General features: G+C 40.2%; 1 protein-coding gene and 1 long non-coding RNA gene across 9 annotated transcripts in view; both read right to left on the bottom strand.

The window, feature by feature from the left end:
- LOC103458078 (MAM domain-containing glycosylphosphatidylinositol anchor protein 2-like) overlaps positions 1–12,976 on the bottom strand; it is a 209,606-nt gene that overhangs the window by 39,652 nt on the left and 156,978 nt on the right. The gene's annotated exons all lie outside the window — the stretch shown is intronic.
- LOC103458077 (uncharacterized) lies at positions 6,475–8,855 on the bottom strand. Its single transcript, XR_532532.3, has 2 exons — positions 8,293–8,855; positions 6,475–6,630 (listed from the first exon to the last, which is right to left on the bottom strand). It is a non-coding gene; the product is annotated as an uncharacterized LOC103458077 (long non-coding RNA).

Here is a 12,976-nt window from a genome sequence, read left to right as displayed (position 1 = left end):
GAGGAGAAATATAAAAGATACGTATCCAAGAAATGAATGCATCACCCAGTCCAAATTTCTTTAAAACTGCAAATAAGTAATCCCATTCAACTCTGTCGAACGCTTTCTCAGCGTCGATCGAGATCACAACTTCAGGTATTTCAGTGGTGGTTTTAGAGTAAATAATGTTCAAGAGTGTACGGATATTAAAGAATAGTTGCCTCCCCTTAACAAATCCAGTTTGCTCATGTGAAACAATGGTTGGTACTATCCTTTCCAGACGACAAGCCAAAGCCTTAGCAATGATCTTAGCATCTACATTTATTAACGAAAGAGGTCTATATGAGCTACAAATATTTGTATCTTTATCCTTTTTTAAGAGGAGACAAATAGAGGCTTGTGTTAAAGTATGGGGGAGACTGCCCTTTTGTAATGACTCCTTGTATACCGCATAGAGTATTGGGGATAGGTTATCCTGGAATTTTTTTTAAAAATTCAACAGGGAATCCATCCGGACTGGGAGCTTTGTTACTTTGCATGCTTTTCATGGCAGCAACAATCTCCTCCCTGGTTAAAGGCAAGTCAAGTTCTGTAGCAACATTTGAATCTATCACAGGAACTTGAGACCGTCAAGAAACTGATTCCTTTCAGTAGGATTAGCTGGAAATTCAGATTTAAATAACAAAGAATAAAATGATTGAAAAACCGAATTGATGGTCGTGGGATCAGGCACTTTGCATCAGAATGCAAAGTGCCTGATGAGTCCATTATCTGTGGGATCATATGCGAAGCTGCCCGACGGCGAAGCTGGTGAGCGAGAAGTCGGCTAGCCTTATCACCATGTTCATAGTAAGTTGAGCGTGATCGTAAGAGAAGTCGTTCTGCATCATTGGTGGTAAGAAGATCAAATTCAGTCTGTAAATCAACCCGTTGTTTAAGTAAACTTGGTGAGGGGGAAATAGCAATTTGTTGATCCAGATTAGTAATATCAATGCTAAGTTCTAGCAATTTCGCTTTACGCATCTTATTCAAATGGGCGGAATATGATATAATTTGTCCTCGTAAGAACACTTTTAGTGATTCCCAGAGTAAAGAATATGAAATTGGATTACTCTCATTTTTATTTAGTACAATAAAATCATCAATTTGAACAGCAATAAATGCGTTGAACCTTTCATCTGAAAGAAGTAAAGGGTTGAGTCTCCACGGCGTGACATACCGATGTTGAAAAGCAAACTTAATATCTAATGAAAGAGGGGCATGATCAGAAATGACAATAGGGAGATAATTAACAGATAGACCATTTGGAATTAGTTTAGAGTCGACAAATAAATAATACGAGAAAAAGACCGATGCAAATGGGAAAAAAAAGAACATTTCTTGGATTGGGGATTGTAAAATCTCCAAAGATCAACACATCCAGTTTTTAACATGAAATCTGAGTGATCTAGACATTAATGAAGGGACCAATCTGCATGGGTCAGACCGATCTAAATTGGGATAAATGACACAATTCATATCCCTGCCTACTACCGTGTTTCCCCGATAGTAAGACGTATCGGGGGTTTCAGGGGGGTCGGCTAATATAAGCCGTACCCAGAAAGTCTTTCGGGGAAACACGGGGGTATTGCCGCCTCCCTCTCATCTAGCTGCGCGCCGCCTCCTGGCCACGTCCGCACCGTCCCCCTCTCCATACGTCACTGCGCCGTCCCCTGCACTCGTCACTGCCACCTCCTGCTTAAAATACGGTAATACAATACTGTTCAGGTTACTAATAAATGTTAATTTTATGGTTAAAATAAAAAATTCGACAATTTTTTTCCAATATAAGACATACCCCGAAAGTAAGACATAGTGGGGCTTTTGGGGATAAAAAGAAAGTAAGACACTGTCTTACTTTCGGGGAAACACGGTATAATTAGATTATTATCTAAAGAAGGAAGAGATTCAAATAGCTTATTCATAAAGTTTGGGTCATCAAAATTGGGGGCATATATATTCACTAACAGAATTGGGACATAAAATAAGGTACCAATAATTAAATATCTGCCATTTTTATCTGATATAATTTTAGAGGCTGAAAACTGAATTGATTTACCAACTAAAATAGCAACCCCCTGGCTATAGAATTGAAATTTGAATGATATACATCAGAAACCCAAGGACATTTTAGCCTGACCTGATCTTTGGTGCGCATATGGGTTTCCTGTAAAAACACTAGGTCAGCTTTAAGACGTTTCAAATGGGCAAAAATCCTTGATCTCTTAAGTGGGCTTCCCATACCTTTGATGTTCCAGCTCAAAAATCTCACATTAGACCCTGTTTGTGGGTTGTTCACATTATTATCATTAGTAGACATGTTTTAAGTCTATTGCAAAAGAAGGGACAAGAAAACTGAATATGGTGCGCCGTCCCCCACCACCACAAAAAAAGGGGGAACAAAAAGGAGCAAAAGAGAAAAGAAAGAAAAAACTAAAAATAAATACTGACAAGTAAAAAAGAACCCTAACAAATTGAACAACCCCCCCCCCCCCCCCAGTGCAGACTCCGAAAGGAGTCAGATCCCTAAATTGGATGCTTACGGTTTTTAGCAGTAGTAGCAGAAAATCAGCAATCTGAGCTCCTGCAAGCTCAACAACATTCATCACTGTGGCACATCTGGTTGAGACCAAAATATAACGAATTACAAAATGTTAATTACAAAAAGAGGACACAAGCTTGGTAAAGCAAAGAGAATAATAATAGTCATTAAATGTAACACGTAGCTGCTTATTCAAAGCCGTGTACCTTTGCAAAGTTCTCTTATGTTCTGAGCGACTTGATGAAGACGCTGGCCTCTTCTGGTGAGTTAAGCTGCTTCTCCATACCATTGTGTGAGATCCGAAGTCGCGCTGGATACAGCAGTCCGAAACGGATCCCCGGGATTTCGCGAAGCTGACGGCGCACATCATTGAAGGCAGCACGGGCACGGGTCGTCCTCGGAGTGTGGTCAGGGAAAACGGAGAAGCGCGTGTCTCCAACCATGATCCGCTGCTGGGTCCTAGCTTGGCGCAATATGTCCACACAGTCCGAATGGTAGTGCATACGAACGACTATAGGACGAGGTCGCTCTCCAGGTTTCGGCTTCGGTTGAAGAGTACGATGGGAACGGTCAAAGTGGAAATGGCTGTAGATGCGGTGGAAAAATCCTCTGAAATGCCTATCAGCCGCAAATTGTTGCGACGAGATCTGGCCTCCAGGTCATCACATATCTTTTCAAATCCGTGGACACCTTAGCCTGTAGGGTAGTGATGATGTCTCCAGCGCGCCCACGGTGTCTTTCAAGGTGCGCATATCCAGCTGAACGGTTGTAATGTTGCTAGTCAATTCCGACTTCACCGCTAGGAGCTCAGCCTTTATACTCGACAAATTTTCAGTGAGAGCTGCTTGGAGTTCGGTCTTGAAAATAAGTGCCATTTCAACCCGGAGAGCCGATAGCAGCTCGGACTTAAAGGCCGAGGAGGGAGAACCGCCAGCGAGTTCATCCGTGCAGGAAGGGGAGTCACCACGAGGCGGGGATGTAGCATGAGATGCAGGCCTCTGTTGCTGTGCAAACGATTTGACGTTTGGAGGCATTCTGGTTGGGAAAAAAGCCGGGACTTGAGACGGATGGACAAAAAAACACATCGAAAAGCAGTAAAAAACTAATAAAAATGTGCCTAAAATAGCAATTATATCTAATTGTTGCGGGAGCTCAGCTACACGCGTCCTACCCCGCCATTCGCTCCACCGGAAGTCCGTAATAATAACTAAATACTGAACTGATTTTCACAATTTTTTGCTGCAAACCACAATTATGATAGTTACACGTACAAGGACATTGGGGGATTTTTCAACTTGATTGATACATGGTTAACCATATTTAAATATTCTTTGTGGGGTTAACAGTAACTGTAGAACAGAAATAAAATATTCTAATTTGATGTATGATGAGAATTTTACAAACCACACAGCAACTCACAAAATTTTATATATATTTTAGTAACATGTACATATCTAGAAATATGCATAACACAAAATTTATAATGCTCGTACTCAAAACTTTTTATCTTTAATGAGATTTAAAGATAAAAACATTAAAACCTGCACCCCTTTTAGGACTTCAGTTAAACATCGTTTAACTGGGCTTAAACATCAGAGTTTTAGTTAAAACGTTGTTTAACAAGGGTACTCAAAAGTTGCTGGAGAGTGGATGGGTTTCGCAGAGCCGTCATAGAACAAGAGGAGTTGAGCGTTGCTAGTAAAGGGAATGAAACCAGAATTCTTTACAAAGAGTCTTGAAGGCACAAGGAGAAACAAAGGTGGCACAAGGAGATTTATCCAGGAAGGCCCAGAGATTAAGGAAACCACAACAGGTAAGTTTAAGATAATAAGAAAACTCGGGGAACAAGAAGAGCTCAGGACACTAGTGACTTGGAGTACCATTGAAGGTAAACGCTCAGACACTGGATGACTGGCAATTGTTCCTCTGATGCTCTGGCAGATGAGGTAGATAAACTGCAGATGTGTCTGAATAGGCAGCAGTTCCACCATCCAGTGGAACAGCAACTCCCTGGCTCCCTCTGGTGGATAACAGAGCTGAAAACCCAGCTTCCCAACAGCTGTTAAGCTGCCGTTCAAATATACAAATGTGAAGTTGTCTATTCAAAACGTACATGAACTATATAATGCTAACTGTAGCATCACACACTAGTGAAACAAAACATAAAATAAATAGTCAACTTACCTTTATGAAAATATATCAAGCAAACACACATGCTCGCTGATATCAGATTAAATGTGATATCCTTGGACCTCACAGCTGCACCCTAGGCTAATTTGTGTCTCCGGCTTATACTTTATAGACAGGAAACCTGAAATTTTTATACTTCCTTTTTACTTGAACAGCCTTTGAATAAAAATGAACAATCTCTTTAAGGTGAAATGAGATCAAAGCAACACTGTCACAGCTAGGCTGCTAGGAGTAAGACTCGCAACAATGCTATCCTAATAAAGAGTAGACCTCCTATTGGTTGCTCGGCGCAGGAAATATGGCCACCATCTTGAAGCAGTTGTCTCTTCTTCTTGTCTAAACCAAAACAGCAAAAGTTGCCTCAGCACTTCAGAATATTTTTGTGGACATGAGTGCTCCGGGGATAGCTTTTCACAAGTAACATGGACATATTATTGTTTATATTTTTCTGAATAGAATATTACTACTCCGTCCGTCCGTCTGTCTATCTATCTATGATGCCGGCCCTCCAGGATCCACTTTTGGTACCACTGATCTAATGCCCCTTTTCCACCGGCCAACTCGGCTCGGCTGTTTCGGAGTGACCGCGTTTCCATCGGCCCTTCTCGGCTCTGTAGCAGCGCCCCGCCTCCAGGCTCTGTGCTGTGCTTCGTTCCTTGCGACCTAACGCGAGTTGTTGTTTTTCTAATACAACAGAAGAGAGAGCTGAGCTAAACATTTTTTATAGCCTGATTGCATTTTTCTGAGACTTCAAGAAAATGTGACAGTGGGAGGAAAGCTGCGATGTGGTGAGGAGGAGCTGATCTCCGCCCTGCAGCGGGAGGAAAGCAGGTGGCTCAGGTAAGCTAACGATGATTGTTGTATTAAACTACGATAAAACTTGTAATAGTGCCGAATATACATGAGCTAATGTTAGTCAGGGTGTTGCAAATAATTTTAAAATGTCAGAATTAATTCATAATATATTCCAATGTGTTTTCATGTTGGTAAACTGCAGACCATCGTGGTTCTTCCTGCAGCCTTTGGGTTGTAGGATCTCATCAGTGTCCGTCTTCCTGCTGGTCAGTGTTGACCTTCAGGATGTCCAGACCTTCACCTTCTGGAGCAGGAACCACATGAGCTCAATACACTGATCAAACATTAATGATAAAAAAAAGTGTCTGATGTTCTTACAGACATTAACAATCTGTTGTTTAACTTCTCAATACGTTTAATTATGATTCACCTGATGTCCAAGTTATACTGAGAACAAATGAATCTTTATTCCTTCTAATCTGACTGGTTCCTCTTCCATGATTTCACATTTTGGACATTAAGAGTTAAAAGTGTAAACTCAGTCTTAATTATCACTAATTAAGGTTACAGGTTTTGGACACATTTTCTCACTTTCTTACATTGAAGATTTTGCAGGAAGACAGATAAACAGTGAGTGGATAGAATGATGATTATAAACTAGAAACTAACAAATATGATTTGTATTTTGGGTTCTTGTTAATAGCTGCCCTGATAATAATGTCAAATTGATTGGTTTGCTGAATAATGTATTCAGTTTTGGATGGCTTCATTGGTAATCTGCAATGTTACGTTCAATGAAATAGTTATACAATATAATGTTATTTTCACTCTGGCTAAAGCTCCTCACATTTTTGGGAGGATTGTATTAGGACCTTGTTATAAACTACAGTAAGTACAATAATGTGTGGAGTGAGCAGAAATAAAGAGACTTTGTTCACTGAGACACAACAACTTTTATTTTTCTTTTGTTTGTCTCAACTCTCCTTGTTGCTCTGCCATCAGCTGGTAGCTGCTTCCTGCTGAAGGAGATCCAGGTGTTGTGATGGTTCTCCATCATGTCAGCCATGTTGCTCTCCTTCTGCTCCCTGGTAATCAGATGTTATAGCTTATAGCACTTCAATGTAGATAAATAACAGTCACTAATGTGGACGTTACATATACATAATTAATTATTTAAAACAGACATGTTGCCATATATATATATATATATATATATATATATATATATATATATATATATATACACACACATACAACACTTTTTTTTTACCATCCAGCCAGAATTAAATAACTGGAATAGTTGTGTAAATTAAAGACAAAATGCAATTACTTGTAAGTTTTAGACCTATGCAGGCATACAGCCATGGATAAAATACCACTATCGTTTTCTTCAGGTTTATTGTTCATTCTACAATTAATGTCACAGGGTTACAAAACATTTTTTTTTTTAAATAGTTTATCTTTTGACAACTGATTTATTGCAAACATCCACTACTGAATCCAAAAATAACATCAATCAGGTCACGTTTTTATGCTAAGTTCATTTTTAAATCCGAGTTTTTTGTCTAAATGGATTATTATGGATAATTACATTTTTTTACATTATCGGTTGATTTTTTTGTAATATTTCTCATCCGAATTAGATTTTTAAGATATCAATTGTTTTCTAACACAATTTATTGATGAAATGTTACAAACATCAGTTACTGTAAATGTAGCAGTCCACATTGATTAATTAATTAATGTTATGGACATGTGAAGTGCATGTTACCGTCATCATTGTTCCAAATTTAGGGCTTGAACTTCTGTTTTGTGGAAACCCGAGAATGCTCAGCAACAGAGATGTCTCTCTTCAGAGTCCAACAGTAATCAGCCATCGTGACTGCATCCCAGTGTCCCTGATATCTGGTATCCCATTTCTTTTATGTCCTGATGAAATCTCTCGCCCTGCTCGTCATTCATTGATCCCAGATTCTCCGGAAACCGATCCATATGTGAGAATAAGTAATGCATTTTGATGCTCATGTTGCATCCGAGGTTTCTGAAAGCAGTCAGCATATTGGTGACAAGTTCTGCGTAGTTACTGGCCTTGGTATTGCCAAGAAAGTTCTTCACGACCAAAACAAAAGCCTTCCACGCTTCCAGTTAGTTCCATTCCATTCATTGATTTTTCGAAATCTGAGTCTCTGATAAGCTGACGGATTTGTGGGCTGTCAAAGATGCCAGCTTTCAACTTCTCTATGGTCAATCCTGGAAAAGCCTGGCACAAGTAAGTGGAAATCTTACCTATGGCTCAAAACGTTGACCTGATGGAGCAAAACGAATGTGATTTTTGGATTCAGCTCATCGAAATACTACTAAGTCAGCTGAAAAAACTTAGACAATTTATTTTGTGTTGACCAGTACATAACAATTTGATTAGAGAACTGATATCTTGCCATTTTACAATAGGATGTCATATGACATGTTTTATTATCTCACAATGGGGGGAAACTCAGATGCAACAGCAAAATGAAAAACAATCGAAGCAAGTAGATTCACACAAAGATAAACAAATGACGGTAACATGGTGTATAATATTGAGTTATTTATAACTAATGTGTAACTGAGTGTCTTCAGAAAATGCGCATGTTGTGTTTGAGCAATAAAAATACAGCAGGCTTTGTGTTTTAAATGTCGTCCATGACTGTATGTATGCAACCTTAAATGTAGTAAAAACCAGACAGATTTATCTCCAAACTGCTCACCTGGCTGGACAGCAGCAGCGGCGTTAGCTGCGTCTGAGTCGGTGTTCACCGTCGGCTCTGAAGCGGCTAACGAGGCTTTCCATTCTCTCCACTACGTGATAAAAGCGACTCATTCCTCACAGCTCCATCGAGCTGCCGGCTGAATATTGAAATCCGAAAGAAAAAAGCCGGCATCTTTTAGTTCATGGCTTGTTTGTATCTTCCATCACTTCCGTGTTGCAGCGAGTTTCAAACGTTGCGCCTTCATTTTTCTTCTCTTCGCCTCGCTCTTCTGACCACGCCCTCCGCCAATCAGTGAACAGCAGCAAAGTTTGCGTCACCTACCAAACCCGGGCTGGCCCTGCTGACCCTGCTGACCCGGGCTGGCCCTGCTGACCCTGCTCTGAAGCAGGACCCAAAAAAGCAGCGCCAGCCCCGTTGAAAAGGCCGGTGGGAACACAAGGAAAGCGAGCCGAGCCGAGCCGGGCGGGCCGGTGGAAAAGGGGCATAAATCAAAGTTACGGAATAATTAAAACTTTTTTTAAGATTTACAAAATCCCGGTTAGCCTTCATAGCGGGGGAGGGGGGGGGGGGGGGGGGGGCTGAATCTCGGTATTACACCAAGCACTATAGCTAATATTAGCTGGCATTTTGTCAGTGGACATAAATACAGTAAAGTAATATTCTATTCACAAAATATAAACAGTAATATGTCCATCTTACATGTGAAACGTTAACACCCGATATCTCACGTCAATAGACCGTCAATCTGAACAAAAATATCCTGCAGTGCTGAGGCTTCTTCTGCTATTTTAGTTTGGCCAAGTAAGAGATGACCGCTCCAAGATGGCCACTGTAATTCCTGCACCAGAGCACGTAATGCACTGTCTACTCTTTATATTATGTGGGTGGCACAGATTGCGACAATCCATAGTAGGTACACAGGCACACCTGCTAGAAGGAAACAAAATTACCCAGTAAAACACTTTAATTCTATTGCCAGGTGATGGTGCCAAAAGACGTTTTCAAAAGTAAGCAGATTCCAAGCAGAGACTAAGGCTGTGTTCACACTGCAACCTGAAATGACCCAATTCCGATTTTTATGACGTAATGAGACCTGTATCCAATCTTTTAATGACCAGCTGAACAACACAGGTTGGATTCTTTTGGAATGCAACCCAGGCTATTTGATGCGAATCGGATACGGATCATGTATCTGATGCGTATTGTTGAGAAAAATTATTATTTTGAGTGTTTAACACAGTTTAAACCTTTTAGAACAAATTTCTTAAGTTTGAACAGGTTTGTGTGAGTGATTTAAAACCCGAAGAATTAGTACAAAGAACTATAGGATCTGCAGGAGAATTTCGGCTCAGACCCCTGGAGTCTTATCATTAAAGACAGGAGGTCATAAATTAACATATGCAGGGAGGTGGAGGACATTATCACTTGAATTACTGTGAGAAAGGGAACTTTGGTCGGTTCACGTAACCAGGATAAGAAGTTTTCCAAAACTAACATCTGACATGGTGCAAAAAACTGAATATAACATAAAATGTTTTAAATCACTAACATTTAATTTGTAAGACATTTTTCTTAGTTATTAATAACATGTTTTGACTAAAATTCTAGTATCTTGTTTTAGAATTAATTTAGTTAATGATGAATGTATTTGAAATTGTATTATTTCTGACTATATTAGAATCACATGAAAATGTTTTGTTTAGTATTAGAAAATACTTAGGTTTAGGGTGAATGAATGTCTTAATTCTTATTTGTTTCTAATTCCTAATTAGAAACAGGAATTGTACTTCATTATTTTCTGTTTATTATCTATTGCTTTTGGTTTGATATCAGGACTAAACTTTGGAGATGCTGAGTGCAGAAGAACAAATTGGGTTTTTGGAGAACTTTTCATTGAATTAAAATACAGAATTAAAAGTTTGTTCCTGGCAGAGCAGAAGAGAAACCAGAATTTCACAGCTACCTGAGGTTCATTCATCTGTTTCTCTTTGCCCAGATGGCTGTAGAGCCAGATAGTGTTAAGAAAATAAATTTAAAATAAGTTAGTTTTAGAATTTATCATGACTTGATTGAAATACCATAATTATAGTTTTAAAATTTATAACATATTCTGACCTATTGATATATTTTACTGTAGTTAAAGCAGATTGTTTGCCAAGATCTTCTGATCTGCTCTTTGTCTGTTGGGAAACAATCAGTAGGAAGTTCTAGCTTTTCACACTGATCTGTGAAAAGCCATAAACCACCATGAATTCGGAGAGTCTGCTTCCACCTTATTTAACAAAAGGTGTTTGATCTTGCGACCAAACTGCGGGACTTTTTCTAAAATTTAAAAGGGCCAGAGATCTTCCAATTGGTCAAGTAGAGATACGCCTTATTTGAATACATTAAAGAGGAAAACACACCTACAGGTATAAAAGTTTGTGCACAAGGGAAACAATTCAGAAAAAAGCTGATTTATTTTACTTCTGCACCAGCTCTTTCTCCAAGGACGTCCTTGATATTTCTTTGTCTTCTTGTCTCAGGTAACAATGTTTGTATCTGTGTTTCTTTAGTTTCCTGTACTATCTTATATTTTCTTCTGATTGGATTAAATCCTGTAATTCTGTGACGTCAACACGCATTGTTGTGTTTTTGTCCCCGCACGTGGCCACGCGAGAAAACCCGGGATCAAAAGGAAGTATCAGAGCCAGAGTTTTGCTAAATTTACCAGTAATATAAAAATTCTTCCTTAACATTTGGGGGCTCGTACCGGTTCCGAAGTTTCGGACGTGCGCCTGTGGGGACTTTTTAATTCGTCTGGGTCTGACGCTGCGGTCTGGTAAGCCTGTGTTAAGTTTGCGGGCGGCGCCGCTTCGTTTGACACTTCCGACTTCCCTTTGCTGTGCGACGCCGCAGAATTATGGAATTCTCTGCAATGTCATAGAAAATTCCCCCCGAAAAGAGCAACATAGTTTAATGTTAATGAATGAATACACACTACAGGGAGCCGGTGGCGGGCTCAAACAGGGAAACGGCGCAGTCTCTGTCTCAAGCTAGGCTTTAATTTGTGGCCTGCAGGAATGTTACTGTGCCTGTAAACTAACAAATTTAATTGGATTTAATTTTGTGTGTTCTAGTTGTAGAATTGGCTTGATTCGGCCAGGGAATTTGCTCGTTCCTCAAGGACTGATGATTTTAAGGGTTAAATTGGCTGAGTCTGTCGCTTTGGGCGATTTAAGAGACTTTTGATAAATTATTATTTGGCCGGGTTTTGATGTCGCCTTCTTCGCTGGCTCTTCGTAAATTATGTAGCTGGGCGGATTGATGGAAGAACATATTGAAATTGAGTTTTGACCCGACTCTGAAAATTGAGAAGTTGTTGAAAATGTAGAAGTTGTTGGGAATTTCTTGCGTTGCAGTAGAACTATATTTTAGCCGGCTTCAAAATTTTTTCCTCTTTTCTTCGTTTTTCCTGTTACCTGAGCCTGTCTCTTGTTCTCTGTTTTCTCTGTATCTGTGCTGTTTGTATGTAAAGAGCTCTCTGCGTATCTGGCGCTGTGTGAGCGAATCAGTGTGAGTGGGACGCTGCGATTGAAAACTGCTGTTTGTGTGAATTTGAATTCGTGTTTTGCGCTGCGGATCTTGTGTTAAGTTAAATATGGATATTGATTTGTTAAATGATAAGATTCTGAGTTTCTGTTCAGGTCCGTGGAAAACTTTGAATGAACAGATCACAGGTTTACTTAGCGTTTTGGAACAATTGGGGTGGAACACAGTTAAAGTGACGGCAGACGATTTGAAACGGGAAGTATTACAACAGCATAAACTTTTAAATACCGAAATGCCTTTGGGCCTAATTTTAAGTCAGGCTTTGAAACGGGCAGTCGCGGATGAGACTGCAGCCCGGTCAGACCTTTGTGAAGCTGGTTTGTTCACTAAGGGTGCCGCTTTTAAAAACCTGGAGAAGGCAGAGCAGATCAGGCACGAATGGGCTCGTTGCTTGGTTTTTTGGAACAGTTCATCTCCATAAACAGAGCTCAGATGTAGGGATTCTTTTCCCCCTCTTGGCTCCTTTGTTTATTCCAAAATTCACTTGGGACCTTACTAATAGTCCCAGACTCTATTTGGACAGGGGTACTAAAATCTGGATTAACATACGGGATTACATCCGGCTATTCAGAGCAGAGGGAACAATTTCGTCGGCCATCCTAGCTGGTGTCCCTTCTTCTGTAGCTGAAAAGATGACCCAAAATCGGGAGCTGATAGGTTGTGATCATGCTGAGTGGGAGAAACATCTGTTACATCATTTGCATGTGTTTCAGGATGCGAGAGGTTGAGTGCTGAGCGAGCGGTTAAAGAAACAATTGCTTAAGCTTCAGATAAAGGAGGCTAGATACAAAGTGATGAAACATGAAAAACAAATGCAGGTGGGAGTTGATACATTATCAGAAAATTTTCCACCTGTTTTGGGTCGGGTTCCTGCTCCAGCAACACATTCTGGCCCTCGCATGTATGCAGCTGCATCTTGGCAGAATTTAGCTCCAGGCTGGCGTGGCAAAAGGAAAAGGGCACCCGGTTTCTCAGGTGTGAGGGAAAGAGTCAACAAGGTGAGAACTGCAGGGACATGTGTTTTTATTGTGGCGAACAGAGCCACTGGGTTCGACAATGCCCACACAAGCTTCATATTCCTGTTGGAGGC

The sequence above is a fragment of the Poecilia reticulata genome, chromosome 22 (assembly GCF_904066995.2).
Source record: "Poecilia reticulata chromosome 22, P_reticulata-male-v2, whole genome shotgun sequence".
NCBI lineage: Eukaryota > Metazoa > Chordata > Actinopteri > Cyprinodontiformes > Poeciliidae > Poecilia > Poecilia reticulata.
The sequence above is the reverse complement of the archived record's forward strand: the minus strand, read 5'-3'. Positions and strand labels throughout refer to the sequence as shown.